General features: G+C 31.8%; 1 pseudogene across 1 annotated transcript; it reads right to left on the bottom strand.

Annotated features, from left to right (window-relative positions):
- Nucleotides 1–3: 3 nt before the first annotated feature.
- LOC111021552 (pleiotropic drug resistance protein 3-like) lies at nucleotides 4–14,689 on the bottom strand (annotated as a pseudogene). The gene is made up of 22 exons (XR_015790900.1): nucleotides 14,252–14,689; nucleotides 13,098–13,221; nucleotides 12,704–12,789; nucleotides 11,396–11,480; nucleotides 11,136–11,295; nucleotides 9,827–9,957; nucleotides 9,632–9,722; nucleotides 8,825–9,408; nucleotides 8,385–8,698; nucleotides 6,905–7,065; nucleotides 5,323–5,426; nucleotides 3,968–4,124; nucleotides 3,738–3,869; nucleotides 3,564–3,637; nucleotides 3,021–3,353; nucleotides 2,625–2,915; nucleotides 2,316–2,399; nucleotides 2,094–2,227; nucleotides 1,661–1,888; nucleotides 1,358–1,529; nucleotides 456–710; nucleotides 4–370 (listed from the first exon to the last, which is right to left on the bottom strand). The product of XR_015790900.1 is annotated as a pleiotropic drug resistance protein 3-like (transcript).
- Between the last annotated feature and the right edge of the window lie 813 nt (nucleotides 14,690–15,502).

Consider the following 15,502-nt stretch of genomic DNA (forward strand, 5'->3'; position numbering starts at 1 on the left):
AAAAGGAAAATAGGGACTAAATGCATATTCAGAATTCTCCATAAACATTTCAAGATTATTCTTGGACAAAATTATATATTTGGTCTGGTAAGGAAATTATTTGTTTACCTTCTTTGGAAGTTTATTTTTCCTACACAAAATGCAAAAAGAAAAGACAATACAATAGGGAAGAGGATGAGAATGAGTGCCACCAGGGGAAGTTGATTGTGGTGAAACCCAAAGTAATCTCTCAAGAAACCTGAAACTGTTGTTTTTCTTCAAACACATTCAAAGTGTTGTCTATATCTCCATATTGTGAAGTTAGCAAACAATTCAAAGTCCACGATGTTGGGGTCATATAGTACAGCCATATCCACCACTTTGGGATTTGCTGCATAGAAAAGGCACAAATTTTGATTTCTTTCTCATTACTATAAAGTAAGAAAAGAACCTTGTTTTAGTCAGATATGGCTTACCGGTTTCGGGACGAGAAAGCCAGAAAAGAGATTGAAGATGGTGTAGAAGGCAGAGGACAAAATGTTAGCAATGTAAAAGTTTGGTGTGATGGAGACAAGCAGCAACCCAAGATAATTGAAGTAGAGAAGTGCACAAAAAATTGAGTAGAAACACCAAAATACTTTGGATGCTGATCCGTAGTATCCGATCATTGGGTAACTGATAATTACATAGGCAGCTACTTGTACAAACAGGTACGGAACCTCAACAATCACCTGCAAAGTTATACAAAGTTTTGAAGTTAGAGGACTTCACAATATAGAGCTTCAAAGTCTCATAAAATTGGCTTATGTGTTGACATATCAATCGTAAACATAGACAAGACATTAAGAAAAACAAAACATTTAGTGGCTTTGAGCTCTGTGTCAAGCCGCTTTCTTTGCTACCTTGTGGTATTTGGTTAGAAAGAAATATAAGACTTACTCTACTCTATATTTCGCAATAATATGATATATTGTCCATTCAGGGTCTTAAGCTTGTATGCCTTTAAATCAAAAAAGTCTAGTACTAATAGAAATGTCGTCCTTGAATCCGTGAATTTTTCTAATTTCAATTGGAAGTGGGAGCTATGTTTGCATCTCCAACAGAATAAAAGGTCTCTTTCCAGGGTATTTGAGGAATGAGGATTATTCAGACTAAAATTTGACCTATTTTGATGCCTCTCTTGGTGTCTACGACAAATGTTTTACATAATTATTTGTTGGTGTTATATTGGCTCCATAATGAGTTTCTCTGGTTTCTTCATATCTTTATACTTTGTCATTTTGAATTTTTATTTGTCTCAATGCAAGCCGGTCTTATAAAAATAAAAGCTTGAACGATAATTATCGAAAAGATTGAACTGGTTAAGATGAGAATGTACCTGTGCAAGTGAATAAGCCCATGAAGAATACATCCCAGCAAACCTTTCTCTGTACATCACAGTTCTCTCCATTGATACATAAGGAAGGACTGATGAGCAGTTGTCGATGCCAAGGAAGATTACAGTAGTGTACATTGAACCGAAGATATTGAATACATTCTGCTGGTTTTCTCTTCAAACACCAAAACAAAAAGAAAACAAAAGGTTGCACATGCTTGTCAGTCTCATAATACTTTGAAAACTGAAATAGAAGGGCACCAAAAGAGGAAAAGTGGAAATTGTATATATGCATAAAATACTCACAGCTGCTTTCCCTGGTTCCAGAATACTATCCCAAAAATCAAAGACGATACAACTGTATGTATGAAACGCATCAAGTTATAAGAAGGACTCCGCCAATAAGACAAGTTTTGTTTCCAAAGGCAAGCCTTGAACTGTCCCATGAAACTTTGGGAAAAGACGTTTGAGAAATGCAAATCGCTCGAACCAGGAAGTGGAATACTCAACTGCTCCACAAGTTCTTTGTTATTCCTGCAAAACAGGATTTGTCAAGAAGCATGTTTGTTTTATGTCTTTGTTTCTAACACTCATAGATCAATTTGAAAAAATTCTCTATCTTATTTTCATTGCATGATAAAATAGCTTCATATCTGAAGAAGAAAATTAGAAGAAAACAAAAATTGAGATCATAACTTGTGTACTTGGGTGAGATAAAAGATTCTAGAGTTTAACTCACTCATATAGAGCAGAATTCCTATATACTTGAGCAAAATCTATGCCAAGTTCAGCTTCTGATGATGGAGAGGTAACCTCTAACATCCATGTTGCAGGATTGTAGTTCTCTCTGATCTTTGAAACCCCAGAAATATGCTGTGTGTAATAGAAAATGAAATGCTCAAAAACAATGAAAATGGAATATATTGTCACAACAGAATTGCTAGTCTCAGAGCAAACTGACCTCAAAATATTCGATAACCTTACTTGATTGATGTCCAAGTGGCCCGCAGTAGATCATACAACCGCCAGTTTTAAGAAGAATCAACTACACAAAAAGTGAAAACAGTATAAAAATCATGGACTTGTGATTGTAGCCATCCCGCACTCTCAAGTTCTACTAGTTAAGATTGCTGAATGAAATTCAAATGACATGGATTTTCAACAGATCGGCAAGAAATGTTTTCAACAATTGTGATGTGGGCAAATGTTTGAAAGGAAGACAAAAAGTTCAATGTACAAATGCAATTACAGCTCTAATTTGAAAATTTACCTCATCAAATGATTCAAAGATGTCGATACTCGGTTGGTGGATCGTACAAACTATTGTTCTACCAGTATCTGCTACATTCTTGACCGCACGCATGACAATAGCGGCTGCTCTGGCATCCAAACCAGTGGTAGGCTCATCCATGAAGATGATAGAGGGGTTGGAAACAAGCTCCACAGCTATGGTTAATCGTTTACGCTGCTCGGTTGATAGACCGCTGACACCAGGTACACCAACTAAGGAATCCTTTATACTATCAAGTTCAATGATTTCAAGGACTTCATTCACAAATTGCTACAAAATAAGGAACTAATGTCAATTTCACGAACAAATTATCCTCAGTGAAAAATAACTATAACCATTTAAGTTTCAGCTTGAGAGGGCATGAGAACACCATACTGATTTTGTTTTTGAATCAATGTCGGATGCCAAACGAAGCCAAGCAGAGAAAATTAGAGATTCTTCCACTGTGATTTGTGGAGAATGTATATCAGTTTGTTCACAGTAACCAGATATCCTTGCAAATGTTTCTTGAACTTTAGGAAAACCCCCGATTTTTATTTCTCCTTCAACATATCCACTTGTTTTCCTTCCTGCAAGAACATCAAGCAGAGTCGTTTTCCCAGCTCCACTGACACCCATCAATGCCGTGAGGACACCAGGCCTTAAAGCCCCTGTAATATCAGAAAGGAGCTGGAGTTTCTTCTGGGTGAAACCCCTCTCTCTCATTTCCTTGAATCAAAACAAAAAGTTAGTTGTAATATATTCAGGCTTTTAGTGCTTCAACCATGAAATGAGGCTTGTCTGTGAGATTGTTCTCAAAATAGTTTTCTCCTTTCCAGAACATAAATCGAACCCAACCAATCACAATTCTTAGAATCAATTATAAAATCAAAAATAAAAACAGGTTCAATATTAGTTTCAGAGTCTCAAGACTATTACCAATGACATGTCCACATAATACTGCAAATCTTGAAACACTACTGTTAAAGGCGTAGAAGGCAGTGCAATTCTGCCTGTTCAAAATCAATAGAAAAGAACATCAATAAATTTATACAATGACAACAATTGCAAAATTCGAAAAAAAGAAAAACAAAGAGGGACAGATTACGTAACCTTTGCTCGATTCTACGGTGGTCTTAGGAGAAGGAGCTTTTTCCACAGAATTAACACCGCCATTGCAATCATCACTGCTCTTTGCTTGTGCGAGCTTTTCATATGAGACAATGGCGCGAGACGATCCAGGAGCTGAATGTAGAACGAAATGTGAAACTCATATATGTACTACTACGAGATTTGAATTAGCATTTCAAAGCAATCAAAGAACGAAGAACGAACGAACTCACGCTTGAGAAAAGTTAGGGCCAATGCAAATCCAACATTGAAAATTAGGGCAAATCCGAACAATGCTCCGAGTGAAATCCAGTAGAAGTATTGATGATAATCGAGTCCTCGACTTTGAAGAACTGCATGCCCTATCGTAGTACCGTTCGTAGTTTCGATCTACAGAAATGTGATCACAATCAAATTGATGTTTAGAACCTTTTCTTATTTGATCATCATCTACTAGTTTGGTTTTTTCGGATGTGATTTGGATTTTTTGTTTCCTTTTCGATATCCGTGAATTCAGGCCGACTTAAGTGCACCTCTGGATCTCATTAGCAACAATCTAATCTTATAATATTTGATAACGAAAAATACATAAAATTTTTATTAATTCCTGATATGGATGGCTATTATAAGATAAACAGATGTAATTTGGATTTAGCTTCTTTTATTCAAATTTTTTTATTTAGTCTACAGTGTTTTTATATTTTTCAATTTAGTCTCATCTCATGATTGCTGAAAGTTAAAACGAGCTAATAAGTATAATAGTATGAGAAAATCTGGACTCAATGCTCTAAAATACTTCTAAGAAATGAGTAGAAATTTTAAGGTTTCTCCTATGCTATTTTTCTCCTCTAAATTTCTTAGGCTTAAGTGTTATCTCATCAGAAACAAAAAATTTAAAAATATTTTGCTAAATTGAAACTTTGCGTGCAGTAGAAACTAAATTGAAAAAAAAATACAAAATATTAGGGATTGTAATATATTAAGCTTCTGAATTTAAACTGAGCTAAGCATAAATGTTAAATTACAAATTTTAGTTTTTTTTTGGGGTGGGTGATCCCAGACTCATGGTTCGAGATATATTTCAATTACCACCCAACTATCTCTAAACTTTGAATTTCGTGTCTAGTAAGTTATTTTTAACTTTTAGTTTTGTCTCTAATAGGCTTCGATTCATTTAACATTTTTTTAATTTATTAGACACTAAGATTAAAATTTGCATCTCATTCTCTAGCTTTCAATATGGTAAATTTTTTTTTTTTCAGAAAAAATGTTTATAAGACAAGAACAATTTAGAGATTTATTAGATATTTTTAAGTTTAAGAAAATATGAGATTCAAAATAAAAAAATGTAGAGATATATTTTATGTTTTTAAATTTTAAAAACCTATATGACCCAACTCTAAAATCCATCCACTAAACTTATAGTTTATATTATATTTACATTTGAGTTGGATTTGAATTACGTTGTTTTTCAAAACTTTAAACTTTCTACTGCTTTAAAAATATATATTTATTTAATATTATTTATGTGTGTGTTTTTTTTTTTAATTTAGTGAAATGAAATAATAAATTTCACTGAGAATCTCACCTTTTGCCACCTCGGAGCAAGAAACTCATTGATAGAGAGACCAATTTCTCCATAACTAATTGGAGAAACCCAGAAAACCCATTCCAACCAAGCTGGCATGGAGGCTGTAAAATTCCGAAAATAAAAAAGAAATCAATAAATAAAAATCAATTTCTCCTTATTAAATTCTTTTTTTAATTTCTAAAAGATTAAAATTTTCCTTTATTATGCAAGGTGTAGAAGTGATTTCACATGATATTATAATATGAAGTCCTATCTTTTTTTAGCTTACAACATGTGGGGGTGGAATTTAGTAATTTCATTTACTCCTAAATTAATAAATGTATGTGTGTGTATATATAATTGTTGGGTTTGTAAATAGCACCGACAATATCATACTATTGACTATTAAGATATTTGAGTTACTTGAGGTACCGTTGTTCTTAACGAGTGGTATCAAAGCCATGACAAAAAAAAAATCAACTATGTGGGAGAAATCCTCGAAGATGAGACCGAACAAGAGTAATTGGTGGCCTAATAGTCATTACAGAACTTGTGGATGGATCTCAAAATCGAACAAAAAGTACTCAAGGTGGTGAGCAAAGACATGTTCTGTGCTCGGTTGACGAGCAAGACATGTCCTATCAAGTCGGGTAGATTGGTAGGAAGCCTATCACAGTTGGGTAAACTGATAGGAAGAGTGAGGTACCTTTGTTCGAAGGGAGGAGATTGAAGGTGCAATAGAATGACACCTTGTGTTCCCACAATTTGGTTCGTGTAGCAAGTGATCTATCTAGAAGTGCTCGATAGAAGCAGACTCTAGTTATCAGTCGAGAGTAAATGAGTGCATAACTATTCAAGACAAGATACAAGTGATACTTTGTTTAAGGGAGGATTGTTGGGTTGGTAAAGTGTGCAAACAAAGTCTAACAATCATCCCTCGAACAAAGTGCCACCTGTATCTTTGCCTCGAATAGTCATGCCACTCATTTAGTCTCAGTAGGGAACGAGAGCTGGCTTCTATCTAGTACATCCAGATAGTGCATTCGTTATACGAACCACATTGTGGCTTGGAGCAGGTTCTATTGCACCCTTAATCTCCTACCCTCGAACAAAGCTACCTCAGTCTTTCCTATCAGCCTACCAAACTATGATAAGCTATCAACGTACCCCAATTTGATAGGGATGTCTTGCTCGTTACTCGAGCATAGAGCATGTCTTTGCTCACCACCTCGAGCACTTTTTATTCAATTTTGAGATTCTTCCACAAGTTTCGTAATGACTAATAGGCTTACCAATCACTCTTGTTCGACCCCAAGGATTATTTTCCATACAGCTAGGTTTTTTTACCATAGCTCTGATATCACTTATTAAGGACAACGGTAGTCTCATACCCTCAAATATCTCCACAATTGTACGATATTATTGTCCGCTTTGAGCATAGCCCTTGCGGCTTTGCTTTTGGCTTCACCCAAAAGGCCTCATACCAACAATGATAATTGTAATTCCTTATATAGCATAGATCACTCTCTCCCCTAGGAATTTTGTTTGCACTCCTTACAAACCCAACAATAATGAGTTAGAAAGTGATTTACAAACTTACGATGTGTGATGATGAAGCCACCAAATAACAAGACTAGTAATATTGCAAAACTGCCTACTGTCATGGAAGCAACATTGGTCTGGAATATTGAAGCTATCAATCGAAACATCGATAATGATGATAGATGCACCGCGAATAGAAGCATAAACTGTTGAAAGAACCTAAAAAGCAAAGTGCCAAAATTAATTAACACTACAGCAAACCCCGGAAACCCCAAAATTCAAGTGTAGACTCTACATTATCTTTTTTTTTTACTTCAACAATATGTGGGTTTGGGATTCGAACCTCTCACCTTTTGGTTGAATTAGGATCAGATTCGCTATTATGAGGCAAACTTACTAATATAATTACATTATTCGATTATTTATTAATGAGTCAATTAATGTGATATATGTTTGAGGGGATTCTTTAAGCCAATTTTTTTTTCGAAATTGATGCTATGTGGCTTACGCTAGTGGAACTCTATAATCGAAAATTATTTAAACCAACCTAAGCATAACTTACCGATTAAGACTTTAATTTACTTTGTAGGTCAAAGGGTTCAAATTCATACTACCAAAAATTGTAATGCTATATTCTAAAAGAGAAAAGAGAGGAAAAAAAGGACCCATAGAGTTTTGTTGAATATATATAGGTTATAATTATGTGGAAATTCATTTACTTTCAACAAAATTTATAAATTGAATGCAGCAGCTATGGTTTTCAATACGCTAAATACAATATAATCTATAGTTCTCAATTTGTTAGATGATAACTCACTTTTATGTTATGTGTTTAGTTGAGCTATTTTTTCACTCAAGGACTTAGCTATTTCATAATGTTTTTTGTTTCTTTTTTTTTTAATTTAAATTTCTCATTTTTTGTTTTCAGTGTTTAGTAACTAGATATTCTTGTTTCTCATTTTTAAGTCAACAAAATTAAATTTCTTATTTCTATTTCTAGTTTTTTCCAAAACATAAATAAAAGTATTATTTAATCATTTTTTTAATAAAATGTGAAATAAATAAACATAAAAAAATTAAATAATTTATTTTAAAAATTACTTTTTTTTTAATTTAAAATTTTAGAGAACAAGAGACAAGAAATGATTACCCAACGTATTTCTGTTTCTCTCTTAAGAAAGAAAAAAAGTACCAACTACCTAATGCAATCAGTATTTATTTATTCAAAAAGAGAGAAACGAGAACAAAAAAACAATAACTTCTCCAAACAAGTCCTAATCTTCCAGCATTCATTAGGTGGACTACATGTAAATTTATTCCTCGCTCCTCATTTTGATTCAAACCATTCCAATATACATAATCTTAGTGATATATTTTAAGTTTAGAGGACCTAGCTTTTGCCTTTACCTAAGTTATATTGTATAACGAAATCGCCGCTAGATTGAGAAACTTTATTTACCAAACAGGTTATTAGTTATTATAAATTTCAAGAAGTGAAAGAACAAAAGAAAGTAAAGATTTTGTTATGTGAAACTGACCTGTTAGCCTGAGGGCTGAAACCAATGACATAATAAGTAAGACATGTCCACACTAATGCTTCAATTAGTGAAAGAGGGATCTTTAAAATGGCAGCTGGAATTGCATAAGCCCATGCCGGATAGAAGTTGAATTCTTTCTGTTTATAGAATACTTCCAGCCTTTGGATGGTCATTGCCAACTCTGGAACTCCATCCACAAGTAGTAAAATCAATGCAAAAAATAGGGCTCCCATGTAGTAGTTAGCGTGCTGAAGATCGACTTCCATTCGAGTTCGAAGAAATACCGTCATTGTAATCGAACCAAGAATGAAAAGCTGCATGCTCAAAGAAAAGAGGATAAACGTTGAGATTTTAGAGTGAGTTTTGAGATGATTTTTCAAAACAGTGAAAAATACTATTTACATATTTTTGGTTTTCTTATTAGTTTTGGAAGCACTAACCTGAGTAGTTTTGAACACATAGATAAATGAATTTCTTTTCATGAGGAGGAGTTCCCTCGACGTGCAAGCTTTAAACACTTGCCATTTAGAGACACTTGCTACACCAAAAGAAACACAATTGCAAGGGCTTTTGGATGTATTGAAAGGTTTTGAGACCTCCTCGTCGAGCTTCCTTCCTAAACTCGATGACTTGAAATTTCTACAAAATGTGTCGACAGAGACATATGCAGATGGAATTTCGTTACGGTACCAAAATTGTGGTTGATCTTTTTTCGAAATGACCTCTTGAAGAAAATCTGCGACGCCTTTCCTCTCAGGACACTTGAACCCACGATCCTCGAAGAATTGAAGAACTTGATCGCGAGGGCCGTGATATATGATCTTCTTTTTCGCCATCAAGATAATATCATCGAAGAGATCGAAGGTCTCAGGAGCTGGCTGGAGAAGAGAAACAAGTAATGTAGCATCTGTAAGATGAGCTAGATGTTGTAGACAAGAAACAATTTGGAAAGCAGTGGAGCTGTCCAATCCATTTGTAATTTCATCCATGAACAAGGCTCTATTTGGACCAACAATCATTTCTCCTGCACACATTATATTTCTCTTAATATTCAATCAACTTTCCTTCAATTTTTTTTTATAACAATACTTAGCTACTGACCGATAAACATCTATGTTCCTACTGACCACCCGTAAGATAAATGCTCAACCATCAGCACTAAAGCGTATTACTTATTATTATTATTATTGTTGGGAAAAGAGAGAAAATACTTGAAAATATGCAAATATTTATATGAATATTTTTACCTGTGGTTAATCTCTTCTTTTGACCACCTGAAATACCCCTTCTCATGGCATCTCCAATTAGAGTGTCAGCACAAATATCAAGCCCAAGGATCTACATTTTAATAAGTGGTGAAATTTATATATATATATATATATATTGAAATCAAATGATGAAAATGAAATTTTTGTCAAGCTAAAGAGAAAAAGAAAAGCAACCTTGAGAATGTAGTCAGTTTGAAGAGTTTGTATTAATCCTTGGACAGAAATAGCCTTCATGTAGGTATCAACATCATGATCTGGAATAATCCCTTCTTCCTTCTCCCTTTTACTAACCTCCTTCATCATATCTTCATGGTCAAACAAAATATTATTGAAGTTCACTGCTCAATTGTTCAGTAGCATATACTTGGTTCTCATTCGGTTTAAATACTATTTCAGTCATCTCTGTATTTTTCGACTTTGATTCGTTTTGGTCTTTCTACTTTCGATTTTTTGTTTATTTTAATCCTTGTACTTTCGAAACGTTTATTTTGATCCTTATACTTTTAAAAGGTGATCGTTTATTTTAATCTTCATAGTCACACGAAATTTTATTGATGTTCACCGCTCAATTGTTTCATAGCGTTCTCGTTTCACACGTTTGGTTTAAATACTATTTTTGTCTCTGTATTTTCAACTTTTATTCATTTTGGTTTTTGTACTTTCAATTTTTGTTCATTTTGGTTCATTTCGATCTTTGTAATATTGAAAATGGATCATTTTGGTCTCTTCATTCTCATTTTTATCTCAGCCTTTTGAATCATATAATTTTAGCATGACATTTCACTCACTAAATTTCTTAAAATATACCCATAAAGTTTGTAGGGAAGGGTTTCCATTATTATATTTAAATTTTGTGTTAAAATTTTATAAATAGAAACAAAATTGGTCATTTTTTTAAAGTATAGGTACCAAAACGGATGTTATGAAAGTTCAAATACTAGAATGAACAGATTTGAATGTATCGAAATTAAAGTGAACGTTTTGAAAGTACAAAAACTAAAATGAACTAAAGTCGAAAGTCCAGGGGACCAAATTAGTAACATTCTTATTTTATATTTTTAGTTTATAGGTTTTGAAACATGTTTGTTTGATACACATCTCTATTTCTCATAATTTTCCAGAAATGATCCTGAAGTTTTTTGCTTCTTACTTTCTCATTTTTTTTCCCTAAAATATTTCTGAAAGTGATTAAGTATCATTTTTAACCCATAACTGCATAATAAATATTAAAAACTAAAAAAAAAAAGAAGACATAATATACTCTTTTGAATATTTTATCTTTGAAAAATTATATATATTTTACTCGAGAAAAAAATTCAATTTTTTTATTTATTTACAAATTTTAAAGAATAAGAAACGAAGAAATAGTTACTAAAACACATTTATAATAAAGACTGAGTTCGTAAAGGTAAGAAATAATTATCAAACATGTATTCATTTTAAAACAACAATTAATAACGAGAACCAAATTCGAAAAGTTTACCTGCTCGACTTCCAATACCCTGACATCGAGCCGAAAAATCTAGAGTTTCCCTCACAGTCATCTCGGGGATGTGTAGATCATTCTGACTAATGTATGCAGAAATTTTTTGGGAAACAAATTCTTCAAGTTTGCGTCCATTGTAACAAATTTCTCCGGTGATCTTTTTGATAAAAGAATATTAGTACAAAAAGAGGGAAAAAAAGCACAATTAAACCAAAAAAAAAAAGAGAAAAATAAAGAAGGTAAAAGACAATAATAACCTTGAGAGATTTGTTGAGATTTCCAGAGAGGGCTTTTAGTAGTGTGGTCTTCCCACATCCTGGGGGCCCAAGCAGCAGAGTTAACCTGAAACAATCTGCTTTTTCTCAAAAGCACTTTTTCAAATTTGAGAGAAATTTCATTTTAACTCTAATGTTCTCCGAGCACTCTTTGGTAATGTTTTCGATTCTCGTTTTTTATTTTTTGTTTTTGAAAAACATAATCGTTAGGTAACTACTCCTCTTTCTCGTTTCTTATTTTTAAGAAATATTTCTAAAATTATGTCAAAATTTTAGAAACAATAAAATCAATTAATTTCTTGTTTCTGGTGTTCATGTTTCTAGTTTTGGAGATAAAAATATTATTTTATCTTTTTTAACTTATGAAATCTATAGTAACTATCAAAAATAGATATGAATTGATTTCAAACAAAACTAATTTTCATATAAATTTTTTTAATTTAAAATTTTAGAGGAAAAAACAAGAAATGTTATCATATGTTTCTTTTTCAATAAAAAAAAATAAAGAAAAACGAACAAGAAATAATTACTAAACACAAAAAAATAAAAGACAGAAAAATATCAAGCCAGACTTAACCAACTTTTAATTTATCAAATTGAGTGGTAAACTTAAATAAATGTCGAAACACAATCATACAAATACTTGAGTATAGCCATAAAATCAAGATCATAAAAACACTTAAATCCACATTGAAATTCTCAAACTAACTACAAAAATCAAGGCTAGAATAAAAATACCAACCAAGAGAAGATATTAATTTGATTTATTTAATGCCAAAACAAGCGTAGTTCAACAATAATTGACATATATTTTCAACTAAGAAGTTGTGAGTTCGATGTTCTATTCCACATGTTATACTTAAAAAAAAATTTTGACTTATTTAAATTCATATTAGTTTCGTAAAATTAAAATCTTAGGATAAAATTGGACTTATTTAGCTAAGTTTATTCTTGGAAGTAGTGACAATAAATGAGAAATAAGTTGTGCCATTTAAGCAAACTATACTATTCAAAATAAAGTTAAATTATAAACTAATCTCCAACTTTGATGATTATTTCTAATTAGTTCTTTAAATTTTTTAAAAATTTAATTAAGACCGTTGAAATTTAAATTTTGATTCTGTATAGTTTTATTTATGTATTATCCTTGACAGCATAATATCAAATTTTAGTATGCAGTTAAGGGACTAGCTAGATTGACAAAATTCTCAAAATTAAAAAAAGAAAAAAAAATGTAATTAAGTAGCCAGAAAATAAAATAAGAAGTGAAAGGAATCAAAGAAAGGCTACCTTCCTGGCTTGATGAAACCACTGACATCCTCAATTATGTCAATTTTAGCCTCTTGGGACTTTGAACCACAAAATTTGATGATGTCCTAACAAAATAACATAAACAAATTGCAAAAATTTGAAATTCATGAGCAACCATATATAATATTATGTTAATATTTGATCTATCAAAGCGGGTTGTTTTGGTCGACTTTTAATACTGAAATTCGTTGTTGATGGACAACGAATTCACGTATCTTCATAATGATCGAACATGTCATGTATTATAAAGTCACATATTGGTTTACCGAAGTGAGTATTAGACGGATGAATTTTAGGTTGCGAAATAATCGTAATAACTAAAATAGTTATTTTTAAAATTTAGAAACTAAAATAAATATCTTGAAAATCTTACCAAAAGGGTGGTTTGAAGAGAATTCCAAAGAGTTGGAAGAGCTTTTCCACGAACAACCTCGCAGTCTGCTTCAATATGCACATTTTTGTACTTCACTTCCACAGTTGGAAACTTTACACCAACTCTACAACCGTTACCCTTCGTTAGTAATTAAACATTCCTCTGTATCCATATTTTAAATATTATATTTATTTAATTTTGAAGTATAACGACAAGTGTTAAAGATTCCATATTAAAAAAAATTAAAAAACTTCGATTTGGTTTATTATTTGAATCATATTTAAAAGTACTTAAGTTTTGATTGGTCAACACTTATCTCAAGTTTTTTTTATACGATTTATCTCAAGTTTTGATTGGTGCAGACTTGTCTTAAATCTCATCATCATTAGATGTTTATTATTTTTAGTTTTATTTTTTATTTTTTATTTTTAATTGTCAAATATTTATAATAGTAAATATTTTTTTTTGTTAAAAAAATGGAAAACATAACTAGTGCATGCATATGCCACAATTGGCATTTGTTTTTATTTTTTATTTTTTATTGCAATGCACGCGTTTCAAAATTTTCCACCTTCATTTATAATTCGATTCTCATCTATTATTTTAATAAAAAAATCTCAATATTTTTTTTAACACTTCCAAAGTTAGAGAGGTCAAATGAAACTTTTCATAATTAATCTCTGCAACTTAAATAAATATTAAAAATAGTTTCTACGATGAGTTTAAGTTTATAATTTTTATATTTAGCTTGGCAAAAAAGTGTGGGATGTAATCGGGTTGGTTTAGGAGAAAAATGGGAAAATTGATTTAGTTTAATTTTTCCCGAACTAAACTAGTTTGGTTTCTGGTCGATTATTAATGATTTTTTATTGGATTATTGATTTTTAATCTCAAATAAATATTTTGAATCGAAGAACTGGTTTGTTAAATTTGAATTATCTGTTTAGTTTCTTACCTCCTAAAAAAGGAAAAATAAAACTTTGTACTTAAAATAACATAACGTGTGAATAGGTTTCTTTAGTTTCTAACTATTTTTAAAATTTATCAAAAGTATATGAATTAAATTTCAACATTTAAAAATTCATAACTAAAAATGGCAAAAGAAGAAAGAAAATCGAAGATTCTATGGATCCATAGAAAATACGCTTACTTACTTGTGGATTCTCTCTCTAACTTTTGTCAAGAGTCTGAGATTATCATTTTCAATGTGTTTAATAAGTTTTTGAATAAATAGACGACGCTCCACATCGCGCAGCTTAGCGACATCCACAACTCTTCTTCCTTTCTCCTTCTCCTCTACTCCACTGTCGAACAGCGACGATCTCAACCGTTCAAACGTCGGCAATCTCTCAATCGCTGCCCAAACCGAAGCTTCTTCAGCGTCACCGTCCTCCTCGGCCGCCACTGACGAGCTGCTTCTGAAACTCAAAGAAGTTTGTTGTCGAAATGATGAACTAAAGCTTCTTCTTCTTCCCATTTCCACCACCTCAATTGTTCTTGCCGGCTCTCTCTCCTCTGTGGTTGGCGCCATTTTTGGATAACTCATCAACAGCTCAAGCTCAGATGAGAGAGAGAGACACTGAACTCAGATATTGTTATCTTTTGAAATACTTTGTTTAAATAATAGAGAGATGATGTTTGCTAAGAGAGAGATAAATTTGTATCATTCAATAAAAAATATGCAACGATTCTTAAGAGAGAGAGAAGAGATTTTCACTTATTCAATTACAAGATCATATATAATATATATATATAATATACTCAACATGGAGGCCGTCTTTTTCTTTCTTATTTTAACCTAAAAATAAGTGACGTGGAGATTTGAAACTTGGGGTTTAGTAGAAGTTGAATTGGATAATGCTTTCAAGTTGACATATGAGTTGTTAAATAAAAAAGGGAGGTAGATTTGAGGCTAAATATATATATTTTTCCATCGTTAATTAATGTTCGAGTATTTTTCAATTTAATCTTTATTTTAAAAAGGTCCAATTTGACCCCTTAAAATTTCTAACATTTTTCAATTATATTCTTTTTGTCAGTGAATACTAAAATTTGACTGTGAGGATATATACATATATATGGTATGATACTTAGAAAGTTTTGCAGAATAATTTGGAGTAGAAATTAAGATACATGAGAGAAGAAAAATGAGCAAACATAGAAACCTTCTCTCTTAGATTAACCAATTCTTCATTTTTGTTCCAAGTACAACAAAACCTATTTTCTAATCTAAATCTAAATCTAAATTTATGCTAACCTACTCATACCACATCATGTAACCTTTTTTAATAGTCACACCAAAAAAAAAAGAAAAAATTGAAATGGATATTAAATTGAAAATTTTTAAACAAAATTGAAAAAACACTCAAATATTAACAACCGAGACATATATTTGTAATGTTATA

This window comes from Momordica charantia (genome assembly GCF_013281855.1).
Source record: "Momordica charantia cultivar OHB3-1 chromosome 5 unlocalized genomic scaffold, Mcharantia_2.0 BLBB01000005.1, whole genome shotgun sequence".
Classification (NCBI taxonomy): Eukaryota; Viridiplantae; Streptophyta; class Magnoliopsida; order Cucurbitales; family Cucurbitaceae; genus Momordica; species Momordica charantia.